We start from the raw sequence: 17325 nt of genomic DNA, 5'->3' as shown, positions 1-17325 counted from the left end.
TGACTTCATCATTATCTCTCTTTACCTACTCTATTTTTTTTTTACCTTGAAAAAAGTGTTGTTCCTTTGTGTAAGCCTAGTACTGTACATTGTTAATTAAAACTTGTAGAGGTAGTTTGAGGCATAAAGCAACATTTTATTCTCCTTTAGAAAAGCTTTTTTTTTTCCCCGTCAGGAGTCTAGGAACAGTGGGGGTTCAATGTTACCTTATTTCAAGCAACAACTGGGTTTTCAATCATTATCAGAACTGTGCTCTTTATTATTGTAACCTGAACTAAATTCAGATTACTTTATTCTGATGAAATAAAAATTCATGCATTTTTGAAACCCCTCAAACTTATGTTTTTGTCCTGAACACCGTGGCACCATTAAAACTCTACTTATCTTCTCAGTGTCTGAGCATTATCCTCTAAAGCCGTCGCTTTTCCCTGAGTTAAAAGGCTCCCAACGTAGGTTCACTTTTGTTAGATCTTGTAAGATATTCAAGATATTTCTACCAATTAAAAATAAATTATTCAGTTTTTCTTATCTTTGTCAGTAGGGACGCTTTTCTGATTTACCAATTCTTTCATTCCCAGAAGTTGGATTTCATTCTCTTAAAACCAAATGAGAAATTGTAAATTTTGAAAAATATTATTTCTTTACTTTCTTATTAAAAATAACTCCAATGTAATCAAGATGACAAAAGTCCCATTCACCAACAAAGGAAATAACAACTAACATGGAAGCATTTTCTCACATGCAAAATCCTCTAAGATGCCTTTTTTTTTAATAGGTGGGCACTGTAGCAGCCACGACTAATCTGCTGTTACATCCAGAACATTAAATGTCCTAGAAAGCATAGCACTTAACTGCAACTAAGATTTCAAGTAGGAGACCCTGTGTGGCACAAATGGTTAAGCACTAGACTATTAACCATAAAGGTTGGTGGTTCAGTCCCAACCAGAGATGCCTTGGAAGATAATCTTGGCTATTGGCGTCTGAAAGGTTACAACCTTGGAAATCCTTTGGAACAGTTTTACTGTAAACACATTGGGCCATCATGAACTGGAAACAACAACAACATTTTTAAGTACTAAACACGTTAGACCTCCACCTGTCAGTTTATTGTACTGTGGAGGCTTGCGTGTGGCTATGATGCTAGAAGCTATGCCACTGGTATTCAGATACCAGTAGGGTCACCCGTGGCAGACAGGTTTCAGCTGAGCTTCCAGACTAAGACAGACTAAGAAGAAGGAACTGGCAGTGTACTTCTGAAAAGAACTAGCCAGTGAAAACCTTATGAATAGCTGTGGAACATTCTCTGATAGAGTGCGGGAAGATGAGCCTCCCAGGTTGGAAGGCACTCAAAAGATGACTGGGGAAGAGCTGCCTCCTCAAAGTGGAGCCGACCTTAATGATATGCTTGGAGTCAAGTTTTCAAGACCTTCATTGGCATGACTCAAAATGAGAAGAAACAGCTGCAGACATCCATTAAAAATCAGAACCTGGAATGTATGAAGTATAACCCCAGTGAAGTAAGAATCTAGGAAAATTGGAAATCATCAAAAATCAGATGGAATGCATAAACATTGATATCCTAGGCATTAGCAAGCTGAAATGGACTGGTATTTGTCATTTTGAATCAGACAGTTGTATGGTCTACTATTCCAGGAATGACAACTTGAGTAGGAATGGCGTTGCATTCATCATCAAAAAGAACATTTTGAAATCTATTCTGAAGTACAGTGATAGGATAATATCTATGTGCCTACAAGAAAGACCAGTTAATACTACTATTATTCAAATTTATGCAGCAACCACTAAGGCCAAAGATGAAGAAACTGAAGATTTTTACCAGCTTCTGCAGTCTGAAATTGATTGAACATGCAATCAGGATGCATTGATAATTACTGGTGATTGGAATGCAAAAGTTGGAAACAAAGAAGAAGGATCAGTAGTTGGAAAATATGGCCTCAGTGATAGATAAGATGCCAGAGATCACATGATAGAATTTTGAAAGACCGACGACTTCATTGTTGCAAATACCTTTTTTCACCGACATAAACTGCAACTGTACATATGGACCTCACCAGGTGGAATACGCAGGAATCAAATCGACTACATCTGTGGAAAAAGGTGATGGAAAAGCTAAATATTATCAGTCAGAACAAGAACAGGGGCTGACTGCAGAACAGACCATCAATTGCTCATGTGCAAGTTCAAGCTGAAGCTGAAGAAAATTAGAAAAAGTCCAAGAGAGCTGAAGTATGATCTTGAGTGTATCCCTCCTGAATTTAGAGACCATCTCAAGAATAGATTTGACACATTGAACACTAATGACCAAAGACCAGACAAGTTGAGGAATGATATCAAGGATATCATACATGAAGAAAGCAAGAGGTCATTAAAAAGACAGGAAAGAAAGACCAAAATGGATGTCAGAAGAGACTCTGAAACTTGCTGTTGAACATCAAGTAGCTAAAGCAAAAGGGAGAAATGATGACATAAAAGAACTGAAGATTTCAAAAGGCAGCTTGAGAAGACAAAGTAAAGTATAATGACATGTGCAAAGAGCTAGAGATAGAAAACCACACCGGGAGAACACTCTCAGCATTTCTCAAGCTGAAAGAACTGAAGAAAAAATTCAAGCCTCAAGTTGCAATAGTGAAGGGTTCTATGGAGAAAATATTAAATGACACAGGGAGCATCAAAAGAAGATGGAAAGGATGCACACAGTCATTATGCCAAAAAGAACTGGTCGACATTCAACTATTTCAAGAGATAGCATATGATCGGGAACTGATGGTACTGAAGGAAGAAATCCAAGCTGCACTGAAGTTATTGTCAAAAAACAAGGCTCCAGGAAATGACGGAATATTAATTGAGATTTTTCAACAAACAGATATAGCACTGAAAGCGCTCACTCATCTAAGCCAAGAAATTTGGAAAACAGCTACCTGGCCAACCAACTGGAAGAGATCCATATTTATGCCTATTCCCAAGAAAGGTGATCCAACTGAATGTGGAAATGATCGAACAATATCATTAATATCATACACAAGCAAAAATTTGCTGAAGATCATTCAAAAGTGGCTGCAGCAGTATATTGACAGGGTAGTGCCAGAAATTCAGGCCAGATTCAGAAGAGGATGTGGAACCAGGGATATAATTGCTAATGTCAGATGGATGCTGGCTGAAAGCAGAGAATATCAGAAGGATGTTTACCTGTATTTTATTGACTATGTGAAGGCATTTGGCTGTGTGGATCACAGAAAATTATGGATAACATTTTGAAGGGAATTCCAGAACACTTAATTGTGCTCATGAGGAACCTGTCCACACATCAAGAGGCAGGTGTTTGGACAGAACAAGGGAATACTTCATGGTTTAAAGTTAGGAAAATTGTGCATCAGGGTCATATCCTTTCACCATACCTATTCAATCTGTATGCTGAGCAAATAATCTGAGACTACATGAAGAAGAACAGGGTATCAGGATTGGAGGAAAACTCATTAACAACCTGCATTATGTAGATGATACAACCTTGCTTGCTGGAAGTGAAGAGGGCTTAAAACACTTAGTGGTGAAGATCAAAGACCAAAGCCTTCAGTATGGATTATACCTCAACATAAAGAAAACAAAAGTCCTCACAACTGGGCCAATAAGCAACATCATGATAAATGGAGAAAAGATTAAAGTTGTCAAGGATTTCATTCTACTTGCATCCACAATCAACATCTATGGAAGCAGCAGTCAAGAAATCAAAGGACACATTGCACTGGGCGAATCTGCTACAAAGGACCTCTTTAAAGTGTTGAAAAACAGACGTCACCTTGAAGACTGAGGTGCAACTGACCCAATCCATGGTATTTTCAATCGCATAATATGCCTGTGAATGCTGGACAATGAATAAGGACGATCAAAGAGGAATTGATAAGAGAATATTGAACATACCATAGACTGCCAAAGGAATGAACAAATCTGTCTTGGAAGCAGTACAACCAGAAGCAAGAATGGTGTGGCACATCTCACGTACTTTGGACGTGTTATCAGGAGGAATCAGTCCCTGGGGAAGGACCTCATGCTTGGTAAAGTGCATGGTCAATGAAAAAGAGGAAGACCCTCAACGAAATGGATTGACACAGTGGCTGCAACAATGGTCTCAAGCATAAAAACAATTGTGGGCATGGTGCAGGACCAGGCAGTGTTTCGTCCTGTTGTACATAGGGTTGCTATGAGTTAGAACTGACTCGATGTCACCCAACAACAACAAACACATGAGAAAATGTCATAAAATGTAGTGATAAATGTAAGGATTTAATAGGTTGGTCTCATTTTAACTCAGGGATAATCAAAATTGTATAAATTCTTGAATATGTGTTAGAGCCATTTCTGTGTCCTAAATTTTTTTATCAGAAAAAATGAGAATTCTATTTTGAAGTAATATTAACTTGACAAGGTGAATATTTATTTGCCTTTCCAAGGACATAACAACAATAGGAAACTTTAGAAACTTCTTGGTTTCCAAGGCGGCAATTCAACGTTAACTTAGGGAACAGCTTTTGGATATTACACGCAGGGAAAATATTTGTGTTTTCTTATTTAAAAAGATGTGTTTTATTCAGCATCTGAAGAGAGAAACAAGTATAATTGCAGTTCTTAAAGCCGACTGCAGACAGAAAGACTCAAGAGGAAGCCACTGCTAAAGTTGAAAATGGTTTATTCTACCATACTTCCCACTGTCACCAAATCAACTAATGTTAATGTATACAAGAAAATGGGTTTGTGTGTGTGTGTGTGTGTGTGTGTTTAGGAAAGTAAAAAAAGGACAGAAGGGAAAAAAATTTTAAAGAAAACTTACTAATATGCATATGAAATAACATTTTACTGTTAACACTCAACGCTCGTATTTATTATATGATCACTTTCAAATTAATTCCCTGAGTTTTGTTTAATTGAATAAGTGGTTTTTTTCCCAGCAATTATTCAATTATGATATTGTATTACATTTCATGAAGAAGGCTTTTTTTTTTTTTTTTTACCCTTGCTCTTTCTACAAAGCTGAGAATTTAAGCAATAAACTGCACCCGGTGGCCCCCGTAGCTTAGGGTATCTGGCCAACTGCTAAGAAATTCCAATGACTGCCATAACGCAGGAAGTTAACATATTTATCAGATACTTGAGATGAAAAAATGGTATTTCATGGGGACTTTTTACCCTGTGCCATCTGGTCCTGAGGTGCCTATTACATCTATTATTGACTCATTAAAGTCAATGAGGTGAATAACCCAATAAAATTGGCTTAGTCGTCATGTAATAGTCAGTTAACACTGCAATGTAGCTTCCACTCTCAGCTCCACTATGCAGCACAAACCCATTTCAACAACGCTAAGTGATACCTGAAGTTAATCTCAGATTAATCTCTCTCAAAATTATAGCGCAATTTAAAAGGGCATGAATATTCGAGGCTTCTTTTTACCATACAAATGCCTTCAGCAGGCACAGCGAAGGTTAGTCTTTATAATTAAAACAATAAAACAGAAATAAATGGCCAGTGGGGACCAAAGCACAGGCCACATATCCCTGCACCACTAATCATTCAGCTGCAGATGGCTTGCACGTTTATTTGCAAAGAGCTTGCAGAAAATATGGATCCATTTGTGCAGGCAGGCCAAGAAGAGGCAAGGCTATCAGAAAAGACAGCTTATTTCCACAAAGCAGTTTAAGAATTCATTATTAGATAAGCCCTTCAGTACGTATATAAATAGTGGTGGTAAAAGAAAGACATTATTCTTATTAATTTAATTCGTTCACAATATTCCATCATGAAAATGATGCCAAAAAAAAAAAAAAACTTTTATTATTGGACCAAAGAAAATCCACTCTAACAAAAGGTTTAATACTTTATAAATGTTTATGCAACTAAATAATAATAACATGCTTCAAGTACTTCTAAGAGAAATAACCCTTGAAATAAGAGCAAATGTACCTTTTTCATTTATAAACATTTATTTATATAAAGTAGGTAAACACCGCCTGTTCAATATTCACCTTAAAAATCTCTACAGAGTAATGAAATGCCAGCTTTAAAATTAAAGCTTCCTGAATAAATACTCAGTGGCTTCATAAATAAGCCGAGGTTTTATCACCCACAGTGTAATTATGTATACATATGGCAAATAAGGAAACTCTGGGGGTGCAGTGTCACTATAGGGTCTCTATGAGTCGGATTCGACTCGAGGGTAACAGGTTTGCTTTTTTTTGGTCGGTTGTCTTAGTGGTTAATAGCTATGGCTGCTACTGAAAAGATCAGCAGTTGGAATTCACCAGGAGCTCCTTGGAAGCCCTATGGGGCAGTTCTACTCTGTCCTTAGGGTAGCTGTGAATCGGAATCAAATTGTCAGCCACAGGTAGCAATGCGTGGGTATGGCAAATAATGTTTGCTGAATAAAAGAAAGAAATGGAGAGAGACACACAGAGAGAGGTACCTTCAACCACTGCTGGAACATAAAGTTTTCTGAAAAGCGCTTGAAGGTAAAATGGATTCAGGTAAATGTCTCACCTGTATCTGTGTATATCTAGCAATAAGCAAACAGCCGAATGGAGGTTTGAGTGACTGATGGCCGTCACCATTCTTTGGACTGAAAGAAATAGTCATTCAGCTTAAAAATGAAGTCCTCTTCCCAAATATTTACCTAGAAGGATTCATGTAAAAAAATGTCAAATTATTATTTTTACAGCTGATATCAATATATCTTTTACCAAACCTAGACGGCGAAGAATCTACCAGAAGTTTCCCATTCGAATGATCAATGACCAAAGCTTTTTGTAAACAAATAGCATTGAGTGCCTTTTTTTCTTATTAGAAGAAATTCTGGGCATCGCTAGCCATTAAATTTAAATAAATATCACATTGAAGGGCCACACGCCTTGTCAATAGTTTTTTTGAACCTCATGGATCTAAGCAAATCAATTTAACATTCATGACATAAGCAACTTAGAAAAACAAAGTGACCAAAGCAACACAGATGTACAAACTCAACACATGAGATTATTATGACTAGAAATTCATGCTCCTCATGGTACCAAAATAAAATATAAATTCAGTTAAGACAAATAGGCTATACATTATATGTATATAGCATAATGTTAAATGGGAATTCCAGAACAATTAATTTTGTTCATAAGGAACCTGTACATAGACCACGACGTAGTTGTTCGAACAGAACAAGGGAATACTGCAAGGTTTAAAATCAGGAAAGGTGTGTGTCATTCATACTTATTCAATCTGTATGCTGTGCACATAATTCCAGAAGCTGGACTACAATAAGACCAACAAGGTGTCAGGATTGGAGGAAGACTCATTAATAACCTACATTATGCAGATGACACAACCTTGCTTGCTCAAAGTGAAGAGGTCTTGAAGCACTTAGTGATGAAGATGAAAACTACAGCCTTCAGTATGGATTACACCTAAACAGAAAGAAAACAAAAGTCCTCACAACTGGACCAATAAGCAACATCATGATAAACGGAAAAAAGATTGAAGTTGTAAGAGATTTCATTTTACTTGGATCCGCAATCAACGCCCCTGAAAGCAGCAGTCAAGAAATCAAATGACACGTTGCATTGGGTAAATCTGCTGCAAAAGACCTCTTTAAAGCATTAAAGGAGCAAAGATGTCACCTTAAGGACTAAGGTGCACCTGACCAAAGCTATGGTATTTTCAATCACTTCATATGCATGGGGAAGCTGGACAATGAATAAGGAACACCAAAGAAGAATTGATGCGTTTGAATTAAGGTGTTGGCAAGGAATATTGAATATACCGTGGACTGTCAGAAGAACAAACAATTGTCTTGGAAGAAGTGCAGCCAGAATGCTCCTTAGAAACAAAGATGGCAAGACTTCATCTCACATACTTTGGACACATTGTCAGGAGGAAACAGTGCCTGTAGAAAGCCATCATGCTTGGTAAACCAAAGGGTCAGTGAAAAAGAAGACCCTCAACAAGATGGATTGACACAGTGGCTACAACAATGGACTCAGACATAGCAATGATTGTGATGATGGCACAGGACCAGGCAGTGTTTCACGCTGTTGTGCACAGGGGCAGTCTGAGTCGGAACCAGTCAATGGCACTAACAACAACAACAACAACAATGTGTATTAATATACATATGTTATACTAATAATACAAATATGCTACGTATTTGTACTGTATGCTATGGAGTGATCAGCCCTGGTGGTACAGTGGTTAATGCTCGGCTGCTAAACGAAATGTCAACAGCTGAGACCCACCAGCCACTTTGGGTGAGAAGGATGTGGCAGTCTGCTTCCACAAAATTAACAGCTCTGATAACTCCATGGGGCAGTTCTACTCTGTCCTGTAGGGTCTCTGTGAGTTGCAGTCAACTCTATGTCAATGAGTTTGGTTTTGTTTGGTTTATAGGATGATGAAAGACGCCACACTTCAGCAACTAAATATCTTAAAAAGGTTATTACAATGAAACGCTCCTAATGTATCTCAGAGATTTTGAAGTTTAAAGGTAATTAACTTGCCTCTTCACCCTAATCTATAAGAGGCATATTTGGTTAACTGTGGTAATTAAAAATAATATCAATTATGAAATTCCACGCATTCCTATAATTACGGGTTTTACCACGTTTAAAAAATATTAAAAGGATCACACTTGTTTTTAATTGTGCTTTAGGTGCACGTTTACGGAGCACTGTATTTTGTCATTAAACAGTTAATACAAGTGCGGTTTTGTGACATTGGTTGTCACGGATTGCACATTTTTAAGTGGAAGCAATCGTTTACAAGTCAAGAACATTGATTGGTATTCAGAGTATTAGGTTTCTATGTATTTCTGAGAAACAATTGTGATGTTTTGAGTAATACAGAGATAAGGGCAAAGGTTAACTGGTATGCATGTTGAGCTTATTGATAACTTTCAAGTAGTAAAATCGCCTTCCATTAAAAGTGTATCTTCAACAGCACTTCAAAGGAAGCACTACATAAAAATTAGATTGATTTCAACTTGGTAGAACTTCATGACTAATCCATTTGAACATGCAATGTAGCCTTTAGTTATCTAAAGGAAAACAAAAATCCATTTGCGTTATTTCACGTGAAATTTAAATTATTTAAAAATAAACATACATTCAGGAGCTCTATAAATTTTGGGTGCTGTTCACCGGGAAAAGACTGGAAACCATTTGACACGTTTTAGAAAAATATCCTTATCTCATACGGAACTTTCCGTATGTGAACTACGTAGGTAAAAAAATAATAATAATTCTATAAAACCAGGCTTTCAACATTTCAGCTCGAGTAACCTCCTTATAAAGGGAAATTGATCTGTAAAAGGGCACTTGGGATGAAATTATAATAACCAATCCATATGGACCAGAGTAAGTAAATACAGGATTAAATATTTCATTTGGGAAAAATGGGGAAAAGGAGATTTGAGACAAGGAAGAGTCACTTAATGAATCTTTAATGTATGTTATGAATCAAGCGCAAAGCCAATTTAACTATGAAAAATGACATGCTGAAATGAAACCACTAACTTTGAAAAATATAGCATTTTAAAACAAAACTATATCTTATTTTATAATACTAGGCAGTAATTTTACCTCCTATGAATATAAGCCAGTGGAAAAAAGCACTTTTATGGGATCACTAATATGTAAAATGGATGATAAGTTTTTTACATCTCCTGTGAAAGGTAAATTTAAAAGGATTACTGAGCATTTTTCAAATAAACTGCTGTAAAATCCTTAACAGTATTGAGTAAGTAGCAATGCATCCAAATATGAAAACATAAAGCTAGGCAAGTAACAGCATCCACAGTAATGCAAATTAGTATTTTCGGAACGTTTCATTAGGATAAAAGGTCTAAAAGCCCATGAGTTTTATAAAAATGTGCCCTGAATTACGGACGCTCCCTGTCTTATCAAAAGCTTCAGCCCTTTGACTTAAGGTGAGCGTGTAGCCAGCACCTTGCTTTTCCCTGTACCTACTACAGATGAGAGAACTTGTTTTGACAAGGTTAGTACACACTAAAAGTGAACTCAGTCTTTCCAGCATCTCGGTTTTTTTCTGGGAAGAACAAAATGTCCTGCTTTTTTTTTTTTTTTTTAAGAGCTCTAGAGGATTTTCAAAAAGTCTTGATAGCTTTCATGGATATCAAATCACCCTAAAAAAAAAAAAATGGTGTTTTGATGATTCAAGCATAAATGAATCAAAAACACATGGATTAAATTTCTGTTAAAATATACAAGGTTGTAAAAAATCAAGGTCAAAGTAATTCCAAAAGGGGCATTTGGTACTTTAAGTTCAAGTGTTGGAAAGCAGTTCAAGATATCCGATGAACCCTACATGCAGCCAGGACACACCATTCGGACTTTGTTTTGTCGTAGGGTGTTAAAGGTTTTTACTTCAGGAAATTAGTGCTGAAATGTAGGATATGAAGAGTCTCAAAAATAGAGCACAACAGTGATTTGAAGTTATTGTGAAAATTAATACAGACGCAATGCCAAGTAAAGTATCTCTGTTTTATTATCAAAAAAAAAAAATTTTTTTTTAAAAGGCCACTTTAATTAATACTTAGAAGTTAAATTAGGAACCTGTTTATTAGGCTTGAATTGAAATCTTCCCATAAATACATGTTAGACCATTTTGCTGACAATTTTCCATTAAAGGAATTCTCATTGAGCAGTCTAAAATATAAAAAAGAAATAGGAAATTTTTCTACCACTCGGCAAGGGAATTGAGAATATAGTCCACCTTATTTATCACTTGTACCCTTTATTTACTGATTTATTTTGTTAGTTTATTGCGATTCACATACAGTACAATTCACCCACTTAAAGTGTATACACTGGTTTTTATTATATTCACAGAATTGTTCATGCATCACCACAATTAATTTTAGATCATTTTCAGCAGCCCCCAAAAAAAAACCCCATTTAATACTCATTCCTCATTTCCCACAACGTTTTCCCTGCCCAGTCCTAGACAACTGCTAGTTCACTTTCTGCCTTTTTGAGTTTGCGTATTCCAGACATTTCAAATAAATAGAATCATACGATATGTGGTCTTTTGCAACTAGCTTCTTTCACTTACCGTGACATTTTCAAAGTTTATCCATGTTGTAACACGTATCAGTAGTAATTTATTTTATTGCCAAACAATATAAATTTTATGGATATATCACATTTCATTTGTTCGTTTCTCAGTTGATGGACATTTGGCTTGTTTCCACATTTTGGCTATTCTGAATAAGGTTGCTATAGCCATTCATGTGCAAATTTTGTGTGGACATACATATTTTCATTACTCTTGGGTATATACTAGGAGTGTGAGTGTTGGGTCATATGGTTACTCTATGCCTAAACTTTTCAGGGGTTGCCACATTGTTTCCAAAGTGGCTGCACCATTTTATATTCCCACCAACAATGAACAATAAACAATTTCTCTGCATACTCACCAACACTAGGTATGTTCTACATTTTTGCTTATAGCCAGTCACAAGCCTGTTCTAAACCCATTGCCTCTACTCGATTACGACTAGCAGCAACCCTATAGGACAGCGTAAAACTGCCCCATGGGGTCTCCGAGGAGTGGCTGGTGGATTTGAACTTCTGACTTTCTGGTCGGTAGCCAATCTCTTAACAACCGGGCCACCAGGGTCCCTAAACGGTAGACATTAAATCAAGAGCAAATTTCTAGGTATAAAATTGTAATATAATAAAATATCATGAACTGGATATGACATGACTATTAGCAGTATGAGATTTAAAATATTTTTATTTTAAAAATGAGAATAACAATAAAAATGCCCTGAGATTCAGTCAATTCAATTTGATATTTTGTTTTTTTGAAACTGACTTAATGAATATGCTGTTAAAAGGAACAAATGCCCCATTTGATATCAGCTTGAAAAGTTGAGAGACTTTGCCCAAAACACTCAAGTGTTTGTCCCTATTTATTACATTAACAAATATTAATTGAGCACCTGCATTGTGTCTGTCTACTTCTGAGCACCTGAGGTACCGAAATGAGTAAGACTGACTTGTCCCAGCTCTCTGGTCTTCATGATCCAGTGGAGTGGACTGGATGATACATAAGCCCGAAAATGAAAAAAACAGCTAATTTCAGATACAAACAGAGCAGACAAATACAAAACACGGTAATGTAACATAGAGTCACCAGAACAGAGGATACTATTTTAGACTTCATAAATGACCTGCAACCTAACAAATAAAAATAAAAAACCCATTGCCGTCGAGGCAATTCCAACTCATAGCAACCCTATAGGACAGAGTAGAGCTACCCCATTGAGTTTCCAAGGAGTGCCTGGTGGATTCGAACTGCCGACCTTTTGGTTAGCAGTCGTAGCTCTTAACCACTACACCAACAGGGTTTTGACCTTTAATTTGAAGCAGGAAGAATAAAAGAAATTCTTGTGAAGAACAGAACAGAGACATTATTAGATGCAAAGTCGCTGAGACAGAAATGAACCTGGCGCTTCCGAAAGAGGTGAAACAGGCCAGAGTGACTGAGGCATAGAGGGAGTGGGGAGAAGTGTGGTTAAATAAGAAATATAAGTGCTTATACCAACTCCTAACACATGGCCAACGCTTCATACACTAATCTCATACATGTTGTATTGTTTTGCTACTATCATATGTTTGATCAGGGAAGCAAAACCATAAGACTTATTAAAAGAGAGGTATTTTTTTTTCTTTTTATAATTTCTGTGCAATGTAATTCTGTGTAATATTCTGCACCTTTGATGTGGCTTTTAAAATTATTTGTTATGGGAGCCAGGGTGACATAATAGAAAGACTAGAAGGTTTGGAAGCCCTGCGTTAAAACCTCAAGTCCACTACTTCGCTAACAAATACGCATGGAGTAGGGTCGGGGGAAGGAAGGAGGAGGACTATCTTTTACTGCTCTCCCAACAGCAGAGAGCTGAAACTCTGAGCTTGGTCCATTCATTTTGACTTGGCTAATCAGGGGATTTCCCTTTCTCTCCACCACTATGTTCTGTGGGTTTCCCAGTGTCCCAGGTTTGAAAGAGATGTTGTCCACACTATGAGGCTTGGATGAACATTGAATAAAGCATGGGATGTGGAGGAGTAGAGCAGCATTCCTGAAAGACAATAATTGGCTGACATGATGGCTGCCGGTAATGACCCATCCCCAGAGTGTAATTACAAAGATGGGCATATGATAGACGTCTGTTTAGCACAGGTGAACATCAGTTCTCATTTGAATTCAGTCTGGATGTTTCCAGGTGCTCACTTGGGTCCTCATGGCTCCTGGCCCTGGTAGCAGGTGGCCTGTGCCCAGCTCGGCTCTCCTTTACGGACCCATTCTCTCCCTTCCGCAGCCACCCTAGCCTATGGAATGTTAAAAGGAAAAAGAGATCGTGGAAAGCATGTTTCTTTCGAGAGTTTTTCTGTCTTATCCTCAGACCCAGGATTATGATGAACTTCAAAGGCAAGAGTGTATTGATTATTTTCTCTTATTCTGCCTGTGTGGGCAATCCATAAAATAAATAAATAAATAATGGAACCGCTGTTAGCTAGGACACCAGAGTGGTTATTACTGCAATAGGTACATCATGTGACTAGTTAACCATTCTAGTTCCTTAATTATAGGATGAGGATGGTAACACCTTACTCCAAAGAACTGGGATAACCCAATGTACATAATATAGACTATTCTATCTCACAAATTCAGATGCATAGACTGCTATCATTTGTTTAAAATCATGAATCCTATGGTTTACCTATATTCTCTATTTTTTATTTATGTTTTGATTATATGGAGTGTTGCCAGCATTCAGTTTTCAGAGAGCTTCCCCTTTCTCTCGATATTCCCACCCTGGATAAACTACTGTGACCTGTTTTCTCAGCCCTCTGTGCCTTTGCTTTCTCTCAACATTCAAACACTTCAGCTTCTTTATTGTCTCTCAACCATCAGCCCACCTTCTCACTTTGCACTGCTATCCCTAGTGTGTGGAATGTTCTTTAGGTCTTGGCCACATGGCCTTCTCTCTTCAAGTATTGGTTTGCCTTGGAATGACCTATGCCTCATGATTTTTTTTTTTTTCTTAGTAGGACTTAACACCATTTGATGGAATATAGGTCTCTTTCCTTTAGCTACAGGGAAAGCTCATAAAGACAAGATCTTTTTTTTTTTTTTTTTACTCTTTTCTCTCATCATCTAGAGAATGCCTGACATAGACACTCAATAAATATTAGTTTAGAATCCATCAGTGAATTTGTCCTAAAATTCTTTATTAATGTTCAAAGGATATTTGGGGATGAAGTTAGACAAAAGAGTTGATGTGGAGAGAGCTAAATTGATCTAATCTATCCAGTGGTTGTATATGATCAAGTTCAGATTTAGAGAAAGGCGAGCAAAGGTGAAATCAAATTAATTAGGAAGGGAACAACATTGGTAAGAAAGGAAGCACATGGCGTTAGGTGTTTATTTTGTATGAACTTGTTAAAAAGTATATCCTTTTCAAAACACATGAAAGTATTGTCATTTTATTTTCTGATAATGTTTTAATAATCCTTCTGGCTTTCAACCTTCTCTCTCCAAATGATGGCTTTGCAGTTTTAATGATCTCTTTAGAGCCAGTGCCACCTACATGGGTGTTTGCTCACCAAACAGAGCTCTTCCCCCACCTTCCCCTGTTCCCACTCTCACTCCAGCTGGCCCCATATTTTACTTCTGGGAGAACCAATTTAGGAGGAGTAATACTTACAGAATGAAAGTGTTATCATGCTACCATGTTTTTAAATTGGCTAGCAACTCTGACACCTTTTATGAAACACTTTGTTTTTCCTTTTCATGGCAAGTGAAGCTATTAAGTTATCCTAAAAATTGCTTTTATTTGTGTTGGACCCCAACACTTAGGCCTCTTTTGAAAGACCTAGACATGACTTGATAAATACGTCTCCAAAATAAAAGATTAGGACAAGCCTTCTCCCTGAATTATACACGATCAAAGAAGTACAAAGTGAATTTTACTTCAGTTACAATTTCTGCCCAGAAGAGTAACAGAAAGGGCTATAATTACATTTACTCTTCCGCGAGTGCAGGTTGGGTAATCCCCATACTTTGCTCCACCATCAAAAAGGGAATAACGACAGTTTCTGGGTCCAGGACTGTTCAGATGATTGATAATACCCACTTTGAGGAAGAGGACAGAAGCTTCATCAGTTCTATCTGAAGGTTGATTGGCACTGTATTTGAGAGGAAATAAAGGACATGGAGAATCCAGTACACGTCTCTTCCTGTCCTGCCTGCCGTTGCCTTTTCATTGTGATGAAGAATTCCAGAGTGCAGTTGTCTCAGAAAATAGAGGCATCTTCACCAAATTGAAAACAAACAAAAAGTAAAACAATAGATAGAAAGCAACTTCGCTTACTCAACAATCATTTCCTGACAGAATTTTCTGTTTATGTGAGTAACAAACTCCCATCAAGATCAGTACACCCTTTGAAAAAACTCAATCCTCCTTACACCAAAACTTGTCCTTGGTTGATCCAGGACCATCCGAATCATCTGGATGTTGATGCAAAAGGATCTCAGCCTATCCCAGGCCTACAGAATCAGAACCTTCAATTTTAACGATATCTCCAGGTGTCTCATATGCACGTTGGAGTTTGAGAAAGGCTTGGTGAAACTATGTGTCTATCATCCAAAAGGACTCAGAGACGAAGCGGGCAACGCAAACATTGACGTGGAGCTTGGTGTGAGGTAAAAATGCCTGGTGTAGACTAAGGCAATTTGAGAGAGAATGCATGGTCCTCTTAAAATTTATCCATTTAATTTCAGGGAAACAATAATACACTGTTCTGAGAAAGAAAGAAAAAAAAAATTCTGTTGACCAAATTTTCTACTGCTTGTTTGAAACCACGTGATTCAGAATGAGTTACAATAAAATGCTCTTCTAATAGGTCAACGTGAAATGATGTCTTAATGAACTGGAACAGAACTGGAGCTGATGAAAAAGAGGTGAGGACATTTGGAAGAAAAAGGTATTCTTATGCAGGGCTTTCAGAATTCAGAAGGCCAGCAGGAGGGCAACCAGTCTCTAGGATTGTTAAGAAAGAATGGAGTGAAGAAGTTTCAATAAAAATTTGCTACTTTTCCTTTCTAATCCAAAGGGAAGCCAGGTCATCTTGAAAAGAATAAGTAATTTGTCCAAGGTTGAATTCTTGGAAAGCGCTGGAACTGAGAATCTCCCCCAGCTCTGCCTCATCTCATACCCCAGGCATCCCTGGTGTCTGTGCTAGAATTAAGGGCTTCCCTGATCAATTTGCCTCAATTAGATTAATGTGTTGATGTTAACTGACTCAAAGAGTGGTACATATTTCTGGATCTTCTTGGCTTTGACAGATTTATTTTGTATATAAGATCCTCATATTTATAGTCTTTATTAACCTCTAAAAAATTACACTTTGATCAGCATTTTTTTCCTTCATAAAAGCTCTCTTTTCCTTGTGCCATGATTTTTCTGAAGTTATCTTATTAATATTTTTACTTTAAAATTATTGCTTTTGCTTTTGCATTAAAATCAAATTTGTAGATAGCTGCAGGTCTCATTTTTATAGCATAACTTCTTTTCTTGTCCTACTTCCCAAAAATCCATATATGACAATATGATTTAACTAAGAATATTGAAATTAGATATTCTGCATACCATATATTTTTCCAACATTCTGGTAAATTATTTTGATTTTTCCTATAAACTGTTGGTCCCTAAATATAAATATTGTTTCTAGCTTTTTTTTTTATTGTTATTGTTTATTTGTTTTGAAAGGGTATTCTCCATTTGCTTTTTTTGTTCCTTCAACTCAAATTCTCTGTCCAACTCATTACACACGAATCTGGGATTTATTACTGTACTGCAGAGTTTCTCATCCTAGGCACTATCGACATTTGGGATCAGATAATTCCTTGTTGTGGGAGGTGTATTATGCACTGTCGGATACTTAGCAGCATCCTTGGTCCTTACCCACTAGATGACTGTAGTACCACCCACTCTGCAAATCATGACAATCAAAAATGTCTCAAACATTGTCAAATGTTCTGAGGGTTACAAAGTCATTTCTATTTTACTCTCCTGAAACTTGTCTTCCTAAAGTCACCAATAACAAGAAGCAATAGCTTATTTTTATTTTTACTTTAGTCTTGTTAGCTGCAAGCCCCCTAATCCTAGATTATCCATTCTCCCTTGGATTCCATAACGTCATACTCTTGGTTCTGCTTTCTGACTCTCCTCTGATGTTTGATTTGCTCTTTTT

Source organism: Elephas maximus, chromosome 23 (genome assembly GCF_024166365.1).
Source record: "Elephas maximus indicus isolate mEleMax1 chromosome 23, mEleMax1 primary haplotype, whole genome shotgun sequence".
NCBI classification, from domain to species: domain Eukaryota; kingdom Metazoa; phylum Chordata; class Mammalia; order Proboscidea; family Elephantidae; genus Elephas; species Elephas maximus.
Note: the sequence above shows the minus strand (reverse complement) of the source record.